Genomic DNA, 19,419 nt, shown 5'->3' with positions numbered 1-19,419 from the left:
AGCTGTTTGTCTTGCCATGATTTGTTCAAAGATGAGCTCTGTTAATGGGAAACAAATGATTTATAACCCATGAGTTCACATATGAAAGACATTGTACCCTGAGTAAGTAATTGGCTGTTGGTCCAGGATAGCTAATGTGCTAAATCTGTGAGTATTGTTCATACAATGTTAATACTCGAGGTCATCATTAGGCAGTTAGCCAGTCAAGTCATACACAGCCACTTCTGTCCCATACTTCTTTTACTAAAGAATATACTTTAAGGTTTTTCTATTCTTGACCTCCATTTTTTTCTATAGCCATAATTTCCACCAAAGTACACTATTTCTTGGCTCTACTATATTCTTATACTTTACTTTTTTAAAAAAATTTTTTTTATTTTATTTATTCATGAGAGACATAGAAGGAGAGAGACAGAGACATAGACGGAGGGAGAAGCAGGCTCCCCATGGGGAGCCTGATGTGGGACTCGATCCCCAGGCAGGGATCATGCCCTGAGCCAGAAGCAGAAGCTCAACCACTGAGCCACCCAGTGGCCCTTCTAATTATACTTTTCTAATTAACTATTTCCCATAACTGGGCATAAGTCATTTAATTGCTCTCACCAGCTCCCCTCAGAACTCTGAATAGATTCATCCTCACCCACTTGTGGCATCCAAAAGATGGTGATACATCTGTGAGAGGTGGTAGCTTGCAGTTATAATGGGCCATAAACAGAGCCTGGATGGGTGGCAGGGCGAGGAGAAGAGAGGCCCATCTTTCCAAAGCAAAATTCTCATTTTCTGCACAAGGAAAGAACCCTGTGTTGGACTTCTCAGAAGTAAAGTAGTTGCTCACAGATGAAAGAACTATGATAATTATTCCTAAATGTAAAAATTTCCTCATAGGTAGATTAATTATATTTCACACTTATTAAAATCATGGAGAATTACATGAGATTTACAAAAATACATGATCATCATTTCAGTCATTTACATAGAAATGGCATAAGACAACCAAAATATTTCTAAGAAATATGTATTTAAATCTGAGTAGTGAGGATATTTGGGGGTGGGTGGGTAATGGGAGGAAAGGTTTAGTGTTTCCTGGCGTGGTGTTTTTTGTTTTGTTTTTTTCCTGATTTTGCTTTTAAGCTTGTAACTTGCCTTTGTTTATTCTTTGTTTTCCTCTGTAAAATGGAAATAGATTTTCATGAAGAGGCTTTGAGGAATAGGTTAAATAGGATAACCGGTTACTCCAGTTTTCTAGAAGAGAGTGATATGCCCCCCAGCCTCTTACATTTGATTTAAAGAGATCCTTTCCCTCTTGATTAATTGACTGTTTTGTACCAGGAGAAAACAACGTTGTTTATCCTGATGTGAGCCCTACTTCTCCTCATACAGAAAACTAATGGGCCAGCCACAGTCCTTAACACCAGAGAAGTTAACACAGATATACCTTTAGAGGAAATTGGACATGAAATGTTATGAAACATGCCACATTCTCTTGCAAGATGTGGTGGTGGGTTCCATAAGACTTATGATTTGAAAATCTAAGGATATATTCAATTATAAAGATATAAAACACATTATTTTTGATAGAAGAACTCTGAAATCTGCAATTCTCTTCATTGGCACTCTTCCCCACGCTGTGCTGTACAGAACATGTGCAGTACTATTCTGAGTTTTCCGGAAGTGAAACAACTTTATGGAAATCATATGCAAAATGTTTCTCAAGTTTTTTTGCAGTTTACTTTTTTATGAGTCTGTTAAAAATTTAAGAGAAGCCTTGTTGACATTTTATATGCTTATTTTTCTTTCAAAGGAAAATGGAGGATTTTTAAATTTTCATATCTAAGATGATAAAAGGTGAAATAACATCATAATTCTTATCTTGTTCAATTTGATATTTGGTTGTTTTATTTTCTTTTATGAGTTTTATTCATCTTGTAACCAGTCTTGTATGTCTTATAAAAAAAAATAAAGGTTTATTTCCCTTTTTCTGTTTTGAGGAATCTGCCTCAAGCTATCGTATCTAGGTAGAAAAACGATCGTGAGGTTCAAACTCTTAAAATACTACCTCTGAAAAAAATCTTAATAAATAATATAAATATTTTAAATATTATCACTTCAGCATTTTAAGTACACCAACAAGTGATTTTGGTGAATACTTCGTCCTCTGAGAAAACTAAGGAAAAGAACATATTGTCGTCTTGAATGTATTTGAATATCACAATCATATTGTTTCCCTCTGAATGTGCTTATGAAATGGAATATTTTTAGTGGAAGGCTACGGCCACAGCCATCTATTACTTTATATAATGTTTTATTCATCCAACTGACACTAAGATTTTTATAGTTCTCCAAATAGTTTACTGATCCAAGCACTTCTTTGGCCATAGGAGTCCCTTTGTGATCTCTTAAGAGAGAAACGTTATGACATTTGTAGATACAGCAATTCATTAGGTTTAACACAACTATTAGTTCTTTAATTAAATATTGACTTGAACCTCCAGGTCCTACTTCAGGTGAAAGTGAGCTTTATCAGCAAATGGTTGTGCCGATTCCTCGCATTTATTCAACCAACATCTGTTGAGTGCTTCCTCGGGGCAAAGCAACACTTAGGCGCTATGTGTATGCCTGGAGGCACGTGTGGTGGGAGATGAAGGTAAAGATGAGAAGCAGCCAAGTTTTGTTTATTTGGATCATTATTACAGAGATAAAGAATTAGAAAGCTGTCGGAAAAAGGCTGATGAGCTCTTTCTAAATAGGCAAGCATGCAGCAGCTGTGGGAGGAGGAGATGGAATGGTGGCATTTTTCAAAAACGGACATTTGGTATTACAGATTGATGCGCGGAAAATAAAAACAAGGATAAACTATTGAGTCAACATTATTATTATAGCTATTTTTTACCGGGCAATCTTGCTCTGCTTTTGGAGTCAGCCTCAAATTTCGCTCATTAGCATTCCTTCTTTGAAATGACTTTAAGGTGGTTGCATATTAATTCAACTGAGTTTCCTGAAATAGAAGACTGACTTGACCTGGGGCCGGCGCTAGAGGGGTCGCATCCTGTGTCACACCAGCACATGAGCACTGAGTTCAACCCTTCTGCAGGAAGCCTAGCGCGGGCCAAACAGCAGCGTGGCTCGTCTTCTGACTCCCAGCACTTCATTAACCGTGGCACCACAGAGGGGTTATATAACTGTGAGCATAACTTTGTAAAGTTTATAAACACAGCAGAGAACATTCTCATGGGCGGCCCTGGCCAGGCCGCATGCGTGGCTCCCTGAGGTCACCCAGAGTTCCCTCTCCAGGCACAGCTCCCCTCTGGGCTGCAGGGGGAGGCCTGGGCCCTGCGCTGGCTGTCCCGGCGCTCACCCCCCTCAGCAGCCCTGTACTGCGGCCAGCATGTCTCCAGAGGAAGATTGATGGCCTCTTAGTAATGTTTCTCGTAAGTTCCACCAAACTGGGGCCTTGGCAGTCCCTGGGTTCTTAGCACTTGACCCCCACGATGTGGCATTCCTTGAGGCTCTGGCCTGACGAGACCACAGTTCTTGAGACAACCAGGGTTTTAGCACTGCTGCAGTGTGAATCTGGGACGCAGGGGTCTGCAAACACCACTAAGTGTGGGCAGCCCCAGGCACACGGTGCAGGACACGGAGGGCGTCCCCACCCTCACCTTTCCATGAGGTTGGCCATGCCCAGCCTTCCCTCCCGTGCAGGGGGTGAGATAAGCTCAAGTGGGTCCTGAAGCAAGATGCCCCCCATCCTTGGCCTCCCTCACTACACACACATGCAAGCACAGGATCTTAAGGCCTTGAGAGGTAAAGGCCACCAAAGAATTCTCAGAGAGCATCGCTCCCAGAGCCCTGGTGTTAAAATTCCAGATCCTAGACAACAGTCTGGGCCCCAGTCCTTTGACATTGTTATGACGTTGTCCTAAATACCAAATATTTAAGTTCAGTGGACGTGTGGGCATGTCTGGATGTGTGTGTGCCATGACAGACAGACAGTCCCAGCCCTTTACAAGTGTGGGGCCACTGGAGGGGACCCACCATCCACCTTTTGGAGTTATTGTGTCACATTAACATTAGGTCGTTACTCTTTGGCATTATATGTCTAGGTCATTATTTGAACCATAGTAGATTCAAATGGCCATAAAGTGACTCGTACTTTCCAGAAATGTCCTGGATTTCCTCCTCATCCCATCTTTTTTATTTTTGGAGCATTAAGAGCGGTTTGTCCCCCTGCCTTCCATTTCTGCACCCTGTTTTGAAACACATAAAATTATGTTTCTCTTTCAATTCTGTTTTTCCCTCTCAGCATGATTTTATAGACCATTTTTTAAACACACACAAATCACTCTCTCTACCCCTCTGTCCAAATCTATCTGAGCTGCAGACAGCCATGTTTGGAGGAAAGGGAGATGGCTTATTCCTCTACCTGCCTCCACCCCGCCTTCAAAACGTGGGGCTTTTTTAATGAAGAACTCACCCTGCCTGAGATCCTCTAGGAAAATTCCTTCTAAAAAGAATAGAGGATCTTAGGAGGCCAGGATTTGGGTAGCAGTCAGCCTGGAGTTTGAATCCTGAATCTGGCATTTAATTGCTAGGTGGCCCTGGCAAGTTACTTAATCCTTCATGCTTCAATTTCCTCATCAATAAAATGCAGGTAATGAGAATTACCTGACCTAAAGATTTAGTGAGTTAAGGTATGTCTAGCATACCTTATTAAGCATGCAGTAAGCACTTAATAAGAATAAGGGAATGGAGGGCCATTCCTGACATAAAAGATCTCCCCAGACCTTAACTCCTGCACAGTGATATTTAACTACTGTAAAATGATGGTGCAGTGTCTATGTTTTACCATTTTTTTAAACAACATAAATCCCCTTGCTAACCTATCCCCTCAGCCTACTTACCAACTGTTCTTGCCTATGCCTATCCCTGTAGTCCGGAAACAGTTAGGATGTGACTGAAGAAATGACGTTTAGTCAAGGCACCTCCTCTGCCACTCTCTGCCTCCATCCGCTGGCACTGCCCCAAACTCAAACCACATTGAAGAAACTCTCGATTGATTTTATCTTCACGCCTACCCAGTCCCACATGCAAGCTGAAGTTATGTTCTCTCAATGTGGTATAGACACATAGACTCGAAATAGAAAACTGGGACACATTTTTTTTTCTTTTTAATGAAAGAATAGTTGATTGTCATGGAAATTAAGGACAAGGCGATCAACTTTCCAGATTCTTCTTTAATAAACTTCCAAGTGACAGGTGCTCCTTCTGATGGTCAGTTCTGTAGCTGTTGTCCAAACAGTATTGTGCCATTAGCTTAGAGAAAAATGAAAATTCCAATTACAGTGCAACTCTTGAAGGCCTCCATAGACCGAAAAAAGCCACTTAAGGCCAAAAAATCAGCACGAATGCCCATACAGGTAGGGTATAAGGTTGTGTCCTTAGTGTCTTTCTTCTCTTAACTTTTGATAACAGGAACGCGAACCCAACCATGATGCTAAAATAAAACCTGCTCATCATTAAAGCAAAGTGGTTTTGGTTTTGTTATTGTTTACACCTCCACCACTATATAAAATACCCTCAAGAAGTCATTTGGCAAACCGGGGAGAGTCATAGTTACAACACAGAGGCTAAATATATGCACCTATTTTCTCACTCAACAAGTACTTTTGAGCACCTACTCTCAGCAAAGCATTAATAGAAGTCCCGATGTACACTGGTCAAGAGACTAGGTCAAGTGCTTGCCTTCATGGAGCTAAGAGACAAGGAGTCAGGTAATAAACCATCGGCAAACAAGTAAATATATGATGACCTAATATCTAGAGTGATAAATAATTGCCACCAAGGAGATAAGTTAGTGTAATGTGGAATATCTGGGCAACATACTTAGATCAGGTGTTCCAAGAAGGCCTCTCTGAGAAGGAGCTGCCTCCGTTCAGGGCCGCAAAATGAACTCGGGGCGAGTCAGGGACACAGAACTCTGGATAGAGGGGAAGCCATAGGCTTTGAAGCAGAACAGACTTGGTGTGTAAACAAACAGAAAAGAGAGAGATGTGATACCTCACAGACTTGCCTCCAAATCTTGGCTTTTCTCTGTATTATGTGAGCAAGTTGTTTTGGGGGTAGTGAATATCATGGTTAGAAGTGTGAACCAAAGAGTCAGGCTTATAGGGTTCACTTGGCTTCACTACTTACCATATGTGTGCCCTTTAATTACTTAACCTCTCTGTTCCTTAATTCTTTTTGTAAAATGAGGATCATCATACCTAGTTTCTTGGATTGTTGTGAAGATCACATAAGATTAAGCGGCAATTTGTAGAGTAGGGCTTATCACATAAGAAACGTAGAAAATGTTTATTCCTGTTCTGATAATAATAGTAGTCATCATCATAATAAAACCTTCTGACCCTCAGAGGGTTAAAATGAGTCTAATTCTAAAACTAAAGCCTACCTCATAGTGTTCTTTGAGGATTATATGAGATAGTAAAATTCTAAGCATATACTGCCAGCATATATAATTACTCAAAACTCTGGTAGCTATTACTACTGTTGTTTTGAAATTAATAGTAGTATTGGCTATAAGCTTCAACTAGTATCAAATCTATATGTTTTGTACATTGACTAAACCCAAAATATTCTTAGAGTATCAAAATATTCTTAGAACTGAGCTTTAGCCAACATTTCATTTGGTTCAAGTCCATATTCTATACATAAAAAAGCACATTTGTTATGCTCAAGTTTTCCTATCTGTCTCAAGGCCTTCCTCACTTGTCTCCTGTAAATGCTGCCTTTACCACTCAAGGACCTAGATGCATAGCTAAACATGCCTTTTAGTGTTTGTCATGTCGCCTTATTAATATCTTTCCTTTTGGCCTCAGAAGGGAACAGAGAGAACACAGAGTTAGCTATGGCTCCGCTCAGCTCTGAACCTCTGACAATCTCCATGTAGCCAACGTGTGCTGCAAATAAGGGGAGTCATTGGTGCAGGATGACAAGCTGAAGTTTTTATCACTGGCAGTCACTGATCTGGCCAGTTTTGTGGGATATTCAGTGAGGTGTGGACGATGGACAGTGGATGGATGGCAGGAAGGAAGGAGGGAAGGAAGGAGGGAGGGAGGGAGGAAAAAGGAAGGAATCAAGGGTGAAAGGAGTAGGCATAGACACGCCGTACTAGAACCTAGACATGCTCAGCGAGAACTGTGCAAATTACAAAAGCACAAGACCTCTTGTGCGCCAATGAAATAATAGAAACCAGTCCACAGACCAAATGACAATCATGTAGCGGGTGTAACAGAAATATAGTACTCTCACCACTTTAGTCTTTGTTCTATTTCTGTTTGATTTCATTTTCATAAGAATCTGTGAGCAACCTTAAGGCTTGGTCTCTGCAATGCAAAAACAAACGAAACTGCAAAAGTCCCTGATTCTGAGATACACTTATCAGTTAATTTTCCCATTAAGTGATGCAAGAGGACACCTACAATTTCTTTCCTTAGAATTCGTGCATTCACTTCCTCATCAGTGTGGTGAAAGGAGCTCTGGAACTGAAGTCAGAAAACCCAGCCTGCAGCTGAGAACCTAGTAACTGTGATACCTTGAACAAGTTGCTTAAAGGCTCAAACTGTTTCTTTCCTTATTTACAAAGTGAGGAACCTGAATGATAGGATCCCCAAGTTTCCTTCCATCCGTAAAGATTTTAGCCTTCAATTGTAATCTGTCCCAGGAGTGCTCCCAGGTATTACATCCTGAGTTGTGATGAAATACGTATTTCTATGTTCTGAGTAAAGGCTAACTCTTGTGAATTGAAGGACGCTGTTGATGCAAGTCTTTTTGTAAGAAGCATCATTGTTTCATCAAACAGAAGTCAAATCCAAACCTCAACTTTCCAAGGACTGACTGCTGATTCTCAATGTGTGTGTGGATGTATGGGGTACCTGCAAACACCACCCCAGTCGAGCAGATGATTATTTCAGGATACAAGTCTCTTAAAGTGGGTCTAGGACAGGGGTAATGAAAACACCACCACCTTTCATGGCACTTGTATGCTGGGGAAGATGTCTTCAGGTTGTAATTTGTCAAAAAAAAAAAAAAAATATATATATATATAGTTTAGAGACTTGTATCCTTTTTTTTTTTTCTTGGTTTGTTTTCTTACTATCCTATTGGACTTATAATTATCTCTGTCATTTAAAGTGAAAAGCATGTAGAGAATAAAAGCAAAATCACCTCTTACACTAAAGCATTAGGCCTATACAAGGATCATTTTCACATTTCACCCTTTAAGAATAACACGTACATAGTGAAAATGTTTACATTCTGTTTTTTAACCCTCTTGCTGCTGGGGTAGGAGGCAGGATTTAATTAGCGTGCGATTGAGTTCATTTAGTAAGAAATGCAGAGAAGTGGCAACAGCTGAACAATATTCTTTCTCAGAGCGGTGGGGAAGAAGAGTCTGTCTGCGGAGCATTCTTTTCCTACTTTGTAGCTCTAAAAGTAGCCAGTTAATTAGATTCCATGGTTACTGCTATTGTGATATCTGCTTATTTGAAGTGCAAAGATAATCATCAATTGTACACTCTTGACTACACTATTAATGGCTTTAATACCCACATTGTGTTTACATTTTGCATTGCGACGAACACTTAGCTATTGTGGTTTTTTCCATGTAGTAATTCAGTGAATACTGTCTCCATGTAATGCCCTTGCCACCTCATTCTGCAGTATTAAGTGTTGTTTTTCTAGTGAGGTCTTGAAATGTGGGGTATTATGTATGAGTTATGCTAATTTGTTAGGGCAATGAATACATTAATTTCATTAGTAAATGGCCTCAAAGCAGTAATTACCAGTGTAGGTGTGTCAGAAGTGATCATGTTCAGTTTTGCCAGTTAATTATTAAGATTTTGTTCCGAGGGGCCCAGATTTGACATCCAGCTTCAAGTTAGCCATAAATAAAACCCTGAAATATGTAGGGATGAAGAAACGAAGCCAAGAGCTCGTGTTGCATGTACATACTTCCATGTTTTGTCCAATTGTGGCTGCCAATAAGATGCCAAAATAATTTGTGTCCGTGATAAAAAGTTTTAGTATACCCCTCAAAAGCACGTTGTATTAAAAATAGCAATTGTGCCTCCTTGATGCCCTTTCTTTGCCTTCCACACCTGGATTTCGCATTATCCACAAAACAGTGTGCGATTTGCTAAGATGAATTCCACTTAGAATTGTTGTCTCCAATTCCTCTTTCAAGCTAAAATCACTTTTTTTTTAAAATAAATGGAATTTTTCTCTAATGGATTAATTGGCTCCCAGAGCCTGCTATATTATTATACTACTTAAACCATTTGCTGCTAAGCAGTAATAATAGAACCCATACTCCAATATTAATTTCCACAAAAATTTGACATTCTTTTTATAATCATACACCTGTTGGAACAACTTAATGCATCTCCATTTGCTAAAATGATGTGTGGAGGTCGTGTAAAACTGAGCAATCACTTGGGCTGTTTATGGAATCTTGGAATACTAAACCGTTCTCAGTTCCTGGTGTTCTGCTCTAATGGGAAAATAATGGTCTCTACAATTTGGGGAGGAAAGGAATACAGTGGAGTTTGAGAAGCTGGTGACACACATGTGTAAAGAAAGGCCATGTGAGCTGTAACAGGGAAAGGGGCAAAGCAAATGCAGGATAGGCTGATAGAAGAGGAAGCCATTACGGGAAAGAAAAAAAAATTCAGGAAAGATGCTGGCAGAAAGCTCACTGCTCCCCATATTTAATAAGTCCAAAAAAGCCTGAGTCATTTCTGCCAGTGAATGTCGATGAATCAAGGAGCAGCAGTAATCCTAAACACAATAATGGCAATGATGAGAGGGGAGCTGGCCAACTAAGAAATTGGTTCTCTTCTAGATTCCTCTTGTCTCATAGGGAAATAGCTAGTGCTTCTGTTCCCTGGTTTGATTTTTCCATCCGTGACTCTGCCACAGCACCGTCTCGCTTCTACCTGCCTTGAGTTTTGGCTGTATAATACAGTTTTGACTTTTTTAATGTTTCTAGACTTCAGCTAGATCCTTGAAATCTGAACCTGGCCTTCCACGTGCAACCAACCCTTCTGTCTTCAGGATTTAGAAAAGACTAATCTTGTTTTACTCTGATGCCACATTTCATTTACCTGGATGGACAGCCAACATTGGACACTCTTCGTGTTCACCGATCACAGCAGTTTGGACGGTGATCATGCAGCCTGTCTGTCAATTTGGTGATGGTGGTCCTCAACAGAAAGGATTCAGTGAAAAAAAAAATCTCTTCCTTCCACCTTAAGGTAATGCAGGAGTTCAAACTTTAGAAGTGATTCTGGCTTAGACTAGCAGAGTCTAGAATTTCTTTATTTGATTGACATGAATTTATCTTGAGCAGGATCGTTGGTAGCGATCTTGACTCTTTTAACTATTGCCTACATTTGAAACGCATTTATAGACATGAATTGCCGTTTTTGTGAAAAGTACGGAAGAGAAGATAAGGCCAAGGAGCCCCCTTCTAATTGAAGACATTAAGTCAGGACATAAAGCTTTACTTGGTCATTTCAAGGGAGAGCTTAGAGGCATTCAATTTGAGTTACAGAGTAGTGATTAAGAACTGAGACCTCTGTCCAGAGACGCAGCTCCAGAGCTGCCCTACTCACGGGATATTCTGAATGAAAGCCAACACCAGGAACTGTGCAGTGCACAACCTGTGCAGCCATACATAGCAACCCCATTAGGGACTCAGGTTGAGGGGTGAGAAGGATTGGGGCTTGTCTAAGCATTGCCCTTTACTCCCTGCATTACAATGAACTAATCATACAATCTCCGTGAGCCGCAGACCTCTTGTGTGTAGGTGGCAATAATAAATATTACCTGTTTCGTAGAAGTGTCATGAAGGTTTAATGAACTAACGCATGTCCGCAAGCCTGTCACATGGCAAGAACCCAACTAATATTAGTTATCATTATTATTACCAGTAGTAGGGGTTTCTCTTTCATTCAGTGGTGATGCCAGAGCTCCATGAAAACAGAAGGCCTGACGGGAAGGCACGCTGTCTCTGCCCCAGCTCCCAGGGACAGTTCAGGTACTAGACACTTGGCTGATGTCAACTCAGCTGCAGGTCCACAGGCTTCTGGGCCTTTTCAACTTAATGCCCTGCTACAGTGATTCCAGGCTTTTCGTCGGCTTCCTAAATGTCCTTCAGTTGGTTTGTCAATACCTGTTTTCTTCCTTCTCTTGTGTTTTGCTTTGCTTCCCCCTGTCCTCGCAGTGTGGCCACCGTCCCCTACCACTCACTGTGTTCCCTGAGCTACAGACTCATGGGCCAGGCTGCTCAGAGCCCTGCCGTCTTCCTCTTTGTCCCCGTGTTCTGACCAGCACCCCTGAGCGCTTAAACCTGACCGCCACTGAGAACCCTGCGCGGTGAAGACAGAGCCAACTGATTTTAAGGAGAAATGGCCAAAAGAAATTAAACTCTAAATATTATTCCCTGGAACCTCTTTCTTCCAGCCTGTCACAAGGTACTTACAACTGTTCCTATAATTTTTGAGTGCTACTATGCACCAGCAATTGTGCTAAGCCTTTACATAATTTTATTATTTAATAATCACTAACTTATAGGTATAAATATTATTGCTCCTTTAGGGATGATAAAACCTAGACTTGGAGAGAGTCTGAGTTACTTGCCCAAGCTCATATAGCTGGGGTAAGTATTGAAATATTTATTTAAGCCCACATATGACTCCAAAGCCCATTCTCCCACCACTACCTTCTACTTCTCTTCTGCTACATTTTATAGATTTTTACTGTTTGAGTCAAATGCATCATTCAAACCTAAGCCTTGGAGCACTACATAGGAAGAAAACTAAAGAGAGTTCTACTTCTCTATGGCCTATTTTTTACCTTTCTCCTCTTAGTCCTCTTTTTTTTTTTTTTTTTTTTCCTTGAGTGGTCATATAATTAGCGTAAAAAACACCACAAACCTACAAGCTAATGACACAAAGAAGATAGAGTTACCCATGTAGTCGGGAGGCATGTTGATCCGTTACACGTTTGCTGTCATCTGAGGTTTATCTTCTAATCCAGGCAGGCCTCGTTTTTTGTGTAGTGAGGGACCAGGATGATGCTAGCAAGTAGATCCCAGACAATACCAAAAGATCCATTCAGTTAATATTGTTGCACTTAAGACCATAGCAAATGCCGTCTCGCAGCCACCTCCATTCAGGGAGTTCAGTGGTTGCCAATACGTGGGCTCCAGGCTCCTGGGAGACAGCAGAATTAATATCAGAGAGGCTAAAACCAAGGATTATCTCAAATAGTATTATATTTCATACAGATACATTTATTATCTTTCAATGTATTTTCAAAGATCTACAGAGGTGGATGTGACTAATAATACAGATTTTAAAGCACATATATGGAGGATCATGAGACTCTGTAACAAAATTAAATGGGTTTTCCCAAAAGAAAAGATGGAGGACCACTGAGTACCATATTGTGGCCTTGAGAATTTTTAAATTTAAGCAGGACAGGAATACAGGTAGCAAAAACTATCCTGTATCTCTTTAATTAGGGAATTTATACATTGACGCCTCAAAGTCCCGAAACAAAAGCTAGCCACTTACAGCTCCATGTAGGGAGAACAGGCTCAGGCCTGCAGGAAAATGAGGAAAAAAAAGAAAGGGGAGTAGGTGGTCTCTACCACCCATCCTCAGTTTCTTCTGATGTCACTGTTCCTTTCTTAAACTACCTTGAATTTAGTAGGAGAAATGGTCAAACACCTCCAGAGTTACGCCAAGTCACATGATGAGGACAAGGCAACAGAAGTCTTTGTCTTCATGTTTTACCTACACATGAACTATTAGCAACACCTTGCTGTCTATGGAGCTTCGTGCAATACTCTTTCAAAGATACTAGCTGGGGAGAGCTGGATGGAGCCACTAAGGGTCCAGTGAGGGCCTCTTGCCTATCAGGCCCCAGAAAAACAGAGCTCCGTTTCCTAAGAGATACCCCCTAACGTCCAGTGCAGAGAAAATATATTATCTTGGATGAATCAACCTGCCAGCATCTTCTTTTCCTGGCACCTCCCAGGCCACTGGCTTGTTCCATCATATTTGAACACTGTTCCAACCCGTGAAGCATTAGACATGGCTGGGCAGCCAGGGCCTGCCTTAGTGCGTACCGTCTCCAGGGTGCCAGGAGGAGAGCCGTCGCCCCTGCCAGGATGCCACACTGTCTTTGCGGAGATCTCTAAGCTGCCATGGAGGAGTCGGCTCACAGATAGATCTCTGCCGGGTGGGAAATCTGCCCACTGGGAAGGCTGCACAGTTGTCCCTCTGTCTCACTACATCCCGAAGTCAAGCAGTGTTTTGCTAGTAGAGCTAGAATATGAATCTAGAACTTGTTAAACAGTTTGTCTCTCTGGTTATTCACTTGGATTTAGGTGAAATCTGAACTTCTGAATTTTAAATTAATATTTATGGCACAATTTAATACACATTTAGTAATGTAAAGAATCTGATTGAAAGATGTGGTTTGCACATAAGCCCCACCAGAAACTCATTTACTAACAGAATCCAACCCTAAGTAAAATAAACAGCTTTGCTTTCTACTGACATTTTATAACTACCTTAAGGGAAAGGTGGAGAGGGGAATTGGGTTTCCATGTGGATTTAATTCAAGAACTTCCCGAGAAAGTGCTCGAAGGCAATACGGTAGTGAGCCAACTTTTTTCTGTTAAGTCACAAAAAAATAGATTGTACCAAATAGAGGGGATCAACCACAGCTGCAAAGAGGAAATTTAGAATTATCATCATACCAGTATCAGAAGGTCCTTTATGTTTATAGCTTCATAAAAGTTCAGTTAGAGTATTTGCTGCCAACTAATAAAAAAGTAATGAAAAATTTTGCAGATTTTTTGTGTAGACAGCAGTTACCTAATCCTCAAATCCCGATGAATTCATATATTCAAAATATTTAAAAGGCAAAGTACACCCAAGAATTTATTTGTGACCTCTTTAAAGGCACAGGTCTTAACCTCATTAATAGATAAGAAACAACTATATTGTTTGGCTGTACATCAATATGTGCTTGAAAATAAATTCAGATTCCTTTATTGCCTAAAGTTTGAGAAACCATAATTAAGCAATGACACTCCAGGGTGGACGTTATTAGGTAAAAACGAAGGCCTTGTCCCTTTAATGCTCCTTGATGTGTGTTATTAGCCAGGAACCCCTGGCTTCCGTGTCTTTTTGTGATTATAAAGGAGGTCTCTTTTACATTTATTTTTTTTTAATGAATTCTAACAAGAAGGCTTTTGTATTTATTGAACTAACACATCCATCCATTTGGAGGAAAATAGTTCCTATTGGAAGGACGAAAGGAAGCAAACGAGAAGTGCTTGAAAATATTTTTTCTGCTATTTTTGGTGCGGAGTTTTTTTCCCCTAGTGTATTTTTAATACGAAAGTGCAGACACCTTCTGTGTGTTTCATAAGTTTCTCCGTGTCCCCTTTCCTGTTCACATCACTCTCTGAGCCCTGCGCCATCAGCTGGCCTGCTCTGTCTAGTAAGCCTTAGCCTCCAACAGATTGCCCTTAACCTTTACTTTTCATTAGAGAGCACAAAGCGGGAGGCAGTGGGGGAGGAGGAGAATTAAAATTGGAGGTGTTTCAAGCGTCTGTACTACATTATGCCACTATATGAAAAAGTCGTATAGTTTAAAATGAAAAGTGAAGTATGGTGCTTGTGATCTGGCATTAAAATTCATTGCTGGGGAGAGCTCATAAAAATCTGTATATAAATGTTGCTGTTATTATTTATGAATAATAATTGTATGATAATGCTTCCTCCTTAGTTAATTATTTGTGTGGAGGCTTAAGTACACTTAGCTATTATTATTATTTATAAAATCTGGATGTTTATTGAGTGCCATGTGCCAGTCACTGTCTTAACATACTTTACATACATTATCTCGGTTAATCTTCGCAATAACTAATGTATATGTATAGACATTACGTCTATTATACACACACGCGTGCGCACACGCACACACACGTTACACTTGGTAACTGTCCTAAGTCTTAGAGCTAGTGAGTAATGAGGAAAGATTCCTGCCCAGGTCAGTGGGATCAAGAGCCCAATATCTTTAACTAGTTCACTCCATAAATCATTGCCATCCCTAGACCCATGTTAAATAAGTAAATAAAGAGTAGCCTTCTACAGCTGAAGAAATCCGGGCTGAAAGAAAACAATTAACTTATAAATGTCACATAGTTATCCAGCAGTGGACCAAGGAGAGGAAAGCAGACATTTCTGAACATGGCTCACTGCCTTGACCGCAAAACCACGTAGTCTGAACTCTTTTGATGATCCTTTCTTTGGGAGTGGTTATTAACATTGGAAAGCTTGAACGCCCATGATGGAAGTCCAGATTAGCACCAATTGCATTTTTTTTTTCTTAACAAAAATATAAGCTTACCCATGAGAGCTACTGCCTGGGAGGTATGAAAGAAATATCCAGACAGAGGATCAAAATAAAACAAACTCAATTTAAAAGCACTCCTTTTGCCATAAATTCGGTGTGCTGGAGGTCAAATCAGACCCCTGTGTGCAAATGAAGTAGAGTATCTCTTGCTTAACACAGATGTTTTACTCTCCTCTGACAACCACATTTTTGGTAACAGGATTCTATTATATATAAAATGGAAATGCTACCAGCTTGGAGTTTTTGCAAATTTTCAGCTTTTGTACATTCTTTTCCTAGGGAGCACGTGAATCAAGTAGGAACAGAACCACGCGTGTGCAGAGACACACGCACGTGCATGCATGCACGCACACACACACCAACACAGACAAAACCTAGAAAGCTCTCGGAGCACCCCTCCTGGTCCCCACCGGCTGTGTGCACCCTGTCCTGCTGAGACAGACTTCAGAAGGGCAAGCCACCTAAGTACCCCTCGGCTGGCCCGTTGTGCTGATGCTGCAGGCGAGTCGGTTCTCCCTCAGCCCAGGTGCCAAGGCCCCGCAAGGTGCCCTGCTGAGAAACCCACGTGGCCCACCTGCCCCTGCCCTGCGCGCCCCTTAGCCCCAGCCACTCGATCACCTCGCGTGGAGCTGCCTGGAGCTGTTTGTTGAACTTTCTCTTTGACTGAGAGAGAGACAAATGTTCCATATTATCTTTAATTTCCATAAAATTGTTTTAATCTTTGCTTTATAATAAATGTATAACGGTGCCCTCGGGGATCTCTGGTTCGTATTATAGGTGTCTCCCTTGGAGTTATGTGCAAGACGGAGCTGCTCAGCGTTTGCCTTTCACCCCAAGGACTCGAAAGATCCTCGGAAACAAAGGATTCCTCTGGGAATCATCCATAAGCATCAAATGGAAAATTTCCTTTCCCCCAGTACGCCTCCATTCCACCTCCCCATTCTGGAGACGTGATTATTGGCCAAATCAGATCAGGAACAGAAGCAGCAGGAGCTGAAAGATGCTTGCCCTTCTGAGCGTCCCAGCTCTGGGTGTGATATTTATGTGTGCATGTGCATAAATATATAATTATAAATATATAATACATAAACACCGTAAAATACAATTAATCGGCTGAACCAAAAGCCCTTGCCACCGTGTCCGTTTTAAACTTTTCAGCTCCAGTGATTTTTTTTTTTTTTTTAATATACCAGCTTGACAATAAAGGAGAAGGGAAAGGGGGGTGGGAATGGGAAGGTCTCCCGAATACATTTTTTGACATTTTGTTTATTATCATGTTATCTAGGCTGGTGGTAAATGGATGGACTTGTCAGCAGAAATCTCTTGGTGAAGTAAATAAAGAATCTTAATAGGCAAGGAGAATAGAACTAACGGCAAATTGCTCACAAAGAGATCTAATTTATTGGTTTCGCTTTCACTGAGATTCTGTTCTGGATTCTGGCTTTGCCAGAAGAAACAGCTGAATGATGACATGAACCCATACGCAGAGAAAGTGCTCTATCTGGTAGAAAATGGGGAAAACGTGGGGAGAGTCTCTGCGTGGCCTCAGCCCACCTTCTTCTAAAAGTTAGCTGCCTTTTTACTGCTTCGGTAGTGCCACAAAGCCAAGGCCTGGAAGGTCGCCTCCGGTTTCATTTTCTGGTCCCTCTTAATAAGCCCATGCTGCATTCATGAAAGAAAAATATTCAATGTGACCACACCAGTTATAATATTATGGTTATTTGGGTTTAAGCATAATAAAGATACCAACAAGGGCTCCTCAGTTATTAATATTTTTTTCAGGTTAAAAGGCAGCAATAAATCATAAAGAGCATTTCCAAGCAGTAGCACTTTTATAGAAAATTGCTTGCTATTTAAACAAAATATTTGCTCTTCATCTCAGGAAAATATGTGGATGCTTCTGAACAAGGAGCTATTTTACCTACTTTCTGCCTTCTATAATTAGCCCATCTTATTTGGAAAAAAAAATTATTTTTTTGATTTGCTTGCCCGGATCACAGCAAAATATAGGGCTCAAGTTTGCTTTGGCCAAATGAACAATTCCTTCATTAGCAGCCTACGTTTTTCCACAGAGCGTGGGGCACTGAGTTTAAATAGTTGCCCTCCTGTATCCATTCTTCTGAGAGGGCTGGAGACCTCCACGTAGTTTTCTTCTGGGCATGGATGAAATAAGATAAGGAGAGAGTTTTGATCCAATAGACATGGGTCAGAATTTCTGCCCACCTCTTGTCAATGTAGAATCTCCTTCATTTATGCACTTAGGAGAATAACTCTCCCATGAACCCTGAGCCCAGAGGTCCCCTCAGGATGGGGCCATTTATCTCCACAAGTTGGCTTTGGGAGGGAGTTGGGAGGAGAAGGTCACCCAGATATTAACCTATCTTTCTTCACTCCTGGCCTGGACTCTCTTGTTAGCAGGAAACAATGGACGTTTAGACTCTGGCATGGTGTCCATTTGACCTTTCTCTACTTCATCATAGTCTCTTAGAGAAGCCAACAAATTTGACTACATCTCGGTGATCACATGGCTCATGACGGTTCATTGTTTATGCATTTACCCTGGAAAGAAAACGTAATTGTGAATATCTGTTTAAATATTCCCTTCAGCCAAAAATAACCATGTCAGTGGCAGGTGAGATCAGAACCATAGGTTTAAAACAAATGAACACATCTTCTTCTAGGCCAACTGCAGTGCCAGTTTCATATTCTGAGTTAAACATGTTTTTTTTTTTTTCTTCTCTCTCTCTCTCTCTCTCTCAAAAATAAGTTCCTAAAAAGAGTTCCTGGCATTCCAAGTAATGATTGTAAATCTACCAAGTTAATTTATGAACCAATAAAGTCCTGTCAAGTCTCCTTCCCATCTTCTGGAAAACAGGTCTGCAGAGATGAAAAAAAGACCAGCTAGTTACTAAGGAAATATATTCTTACTTCTCATATATTCCTCTTCAGCCTTGCTTTGGAGTCGGCTTCTGTGCACTGTGGAATATGGAAATCCCTACAAACACAGAAAGTATTTGGGGTGATAATGGTCTACATTGTTAGATGGCAAGGCTTTAAGGAAATTAACAATAAATGCATCATTATTATATCCAAACTGCCATCAGATTAAATTCAAAACTCTAAATGAAAAGCTGAGGCATTCGGTTCCTTAGACACAGAACATCAAATCAAGGCTGTTACCAGAAGACAGTATTTAAGACATCCCCCCCCTCCCTTTTCTCCTCAGTAAACACCTTATAAATTTGTCTGAAATTTTCAAATTTTGCATTAATTGAGGCTCCTTTGCCTGTTCATTTGAGTTTTGGTGTGAAAATATATCAAATCTTAACACACAAAAAGCTGCTCTCTCAAGCCACATTTCATAACATGATTTCATCAGATGGTCTTAATTTTCTGCATGACATTATCTTTCAAGCTGACATAAGACTGGGCTGTGATATTTGCATACTCAAGACAGAACCATGCAGCTTAACTATGTTTCTGCTTGTGTGGGAATTTGGGGCATTTTTACTTTGAGGAATCAAACAAATAAACCTTCCAAAAATAAAAATAAAAATATTTTCTCTACTCTTTGAATGACTTTGTTCCTGCCTTTTAACTAAAGAAACACTGAGCTATTTTAAACAATAACTGTAGTACCCGAATCAGTTATCCTAGTATTCGTGAGGTGTATTTATCTCCTGAAGGCCTCTGACGTCCAGACCGATTAGTCAAGGAGACTTGGCTATTTTACTTGGCTAGTATCCATATCATTGTAAATGTGCAAGAAGAGAGAGGTGTTTTTATGGACAGAAAGATTATATATTTTAAATCTTGCAATCTAGGCAAAATCTATCACTAACCTTGGAGTTGGAAGACCAAATGCTGGGCTTCCCTACTTGCCAGCTCTGACTAGACAAGTCACCTAGTATCATGTTGAAGTCTCTT

General features: G+C 40.6%; 1 long non-coding RNA gene across 1 annotated transcript in view; it reads left to right on the top strand.

Annotated features, from left to right (window-relative positions):
• LOC144318394 (uncharacterized) overlaps positions 1 to 19,062 on the top strand; it is an 84,401-nt gene extending 65,339 nt beyond the window's left edge. Inside the window, exons 2-3 of the long non-coding RNA XR_013384270.1 lie at positions 10,043 to 10,307; positions 16,270 to 19,062. This is a non-coding gene — a long non-coding RNA (uncharacterized LOC144318394). The remainder of the gene's footprint in view (positions 1 to 10,042; positions 10,308 to 16,269) is intronic.
• Positions 19,063 to 19,419: the final 357 nt, after the last annotated feature.

This window comes from Canis aureus, chromosome 8, assembly GCF_053574225.1.
Source record: "Canis aureus isolate CA01 chromosome 8, VMU_Caureus_v.1.0, whole genome shotgun sequence".
NCBI lineage: Eukaryota > Metazoa > Chordata > Mammalia > Carnivora > Canidae > Canis > Canis aureus.
Note: the sequence above shows the minus strand (reverse complement) of the source record. Positions and strands in the feature narration are given on the sequence as shown.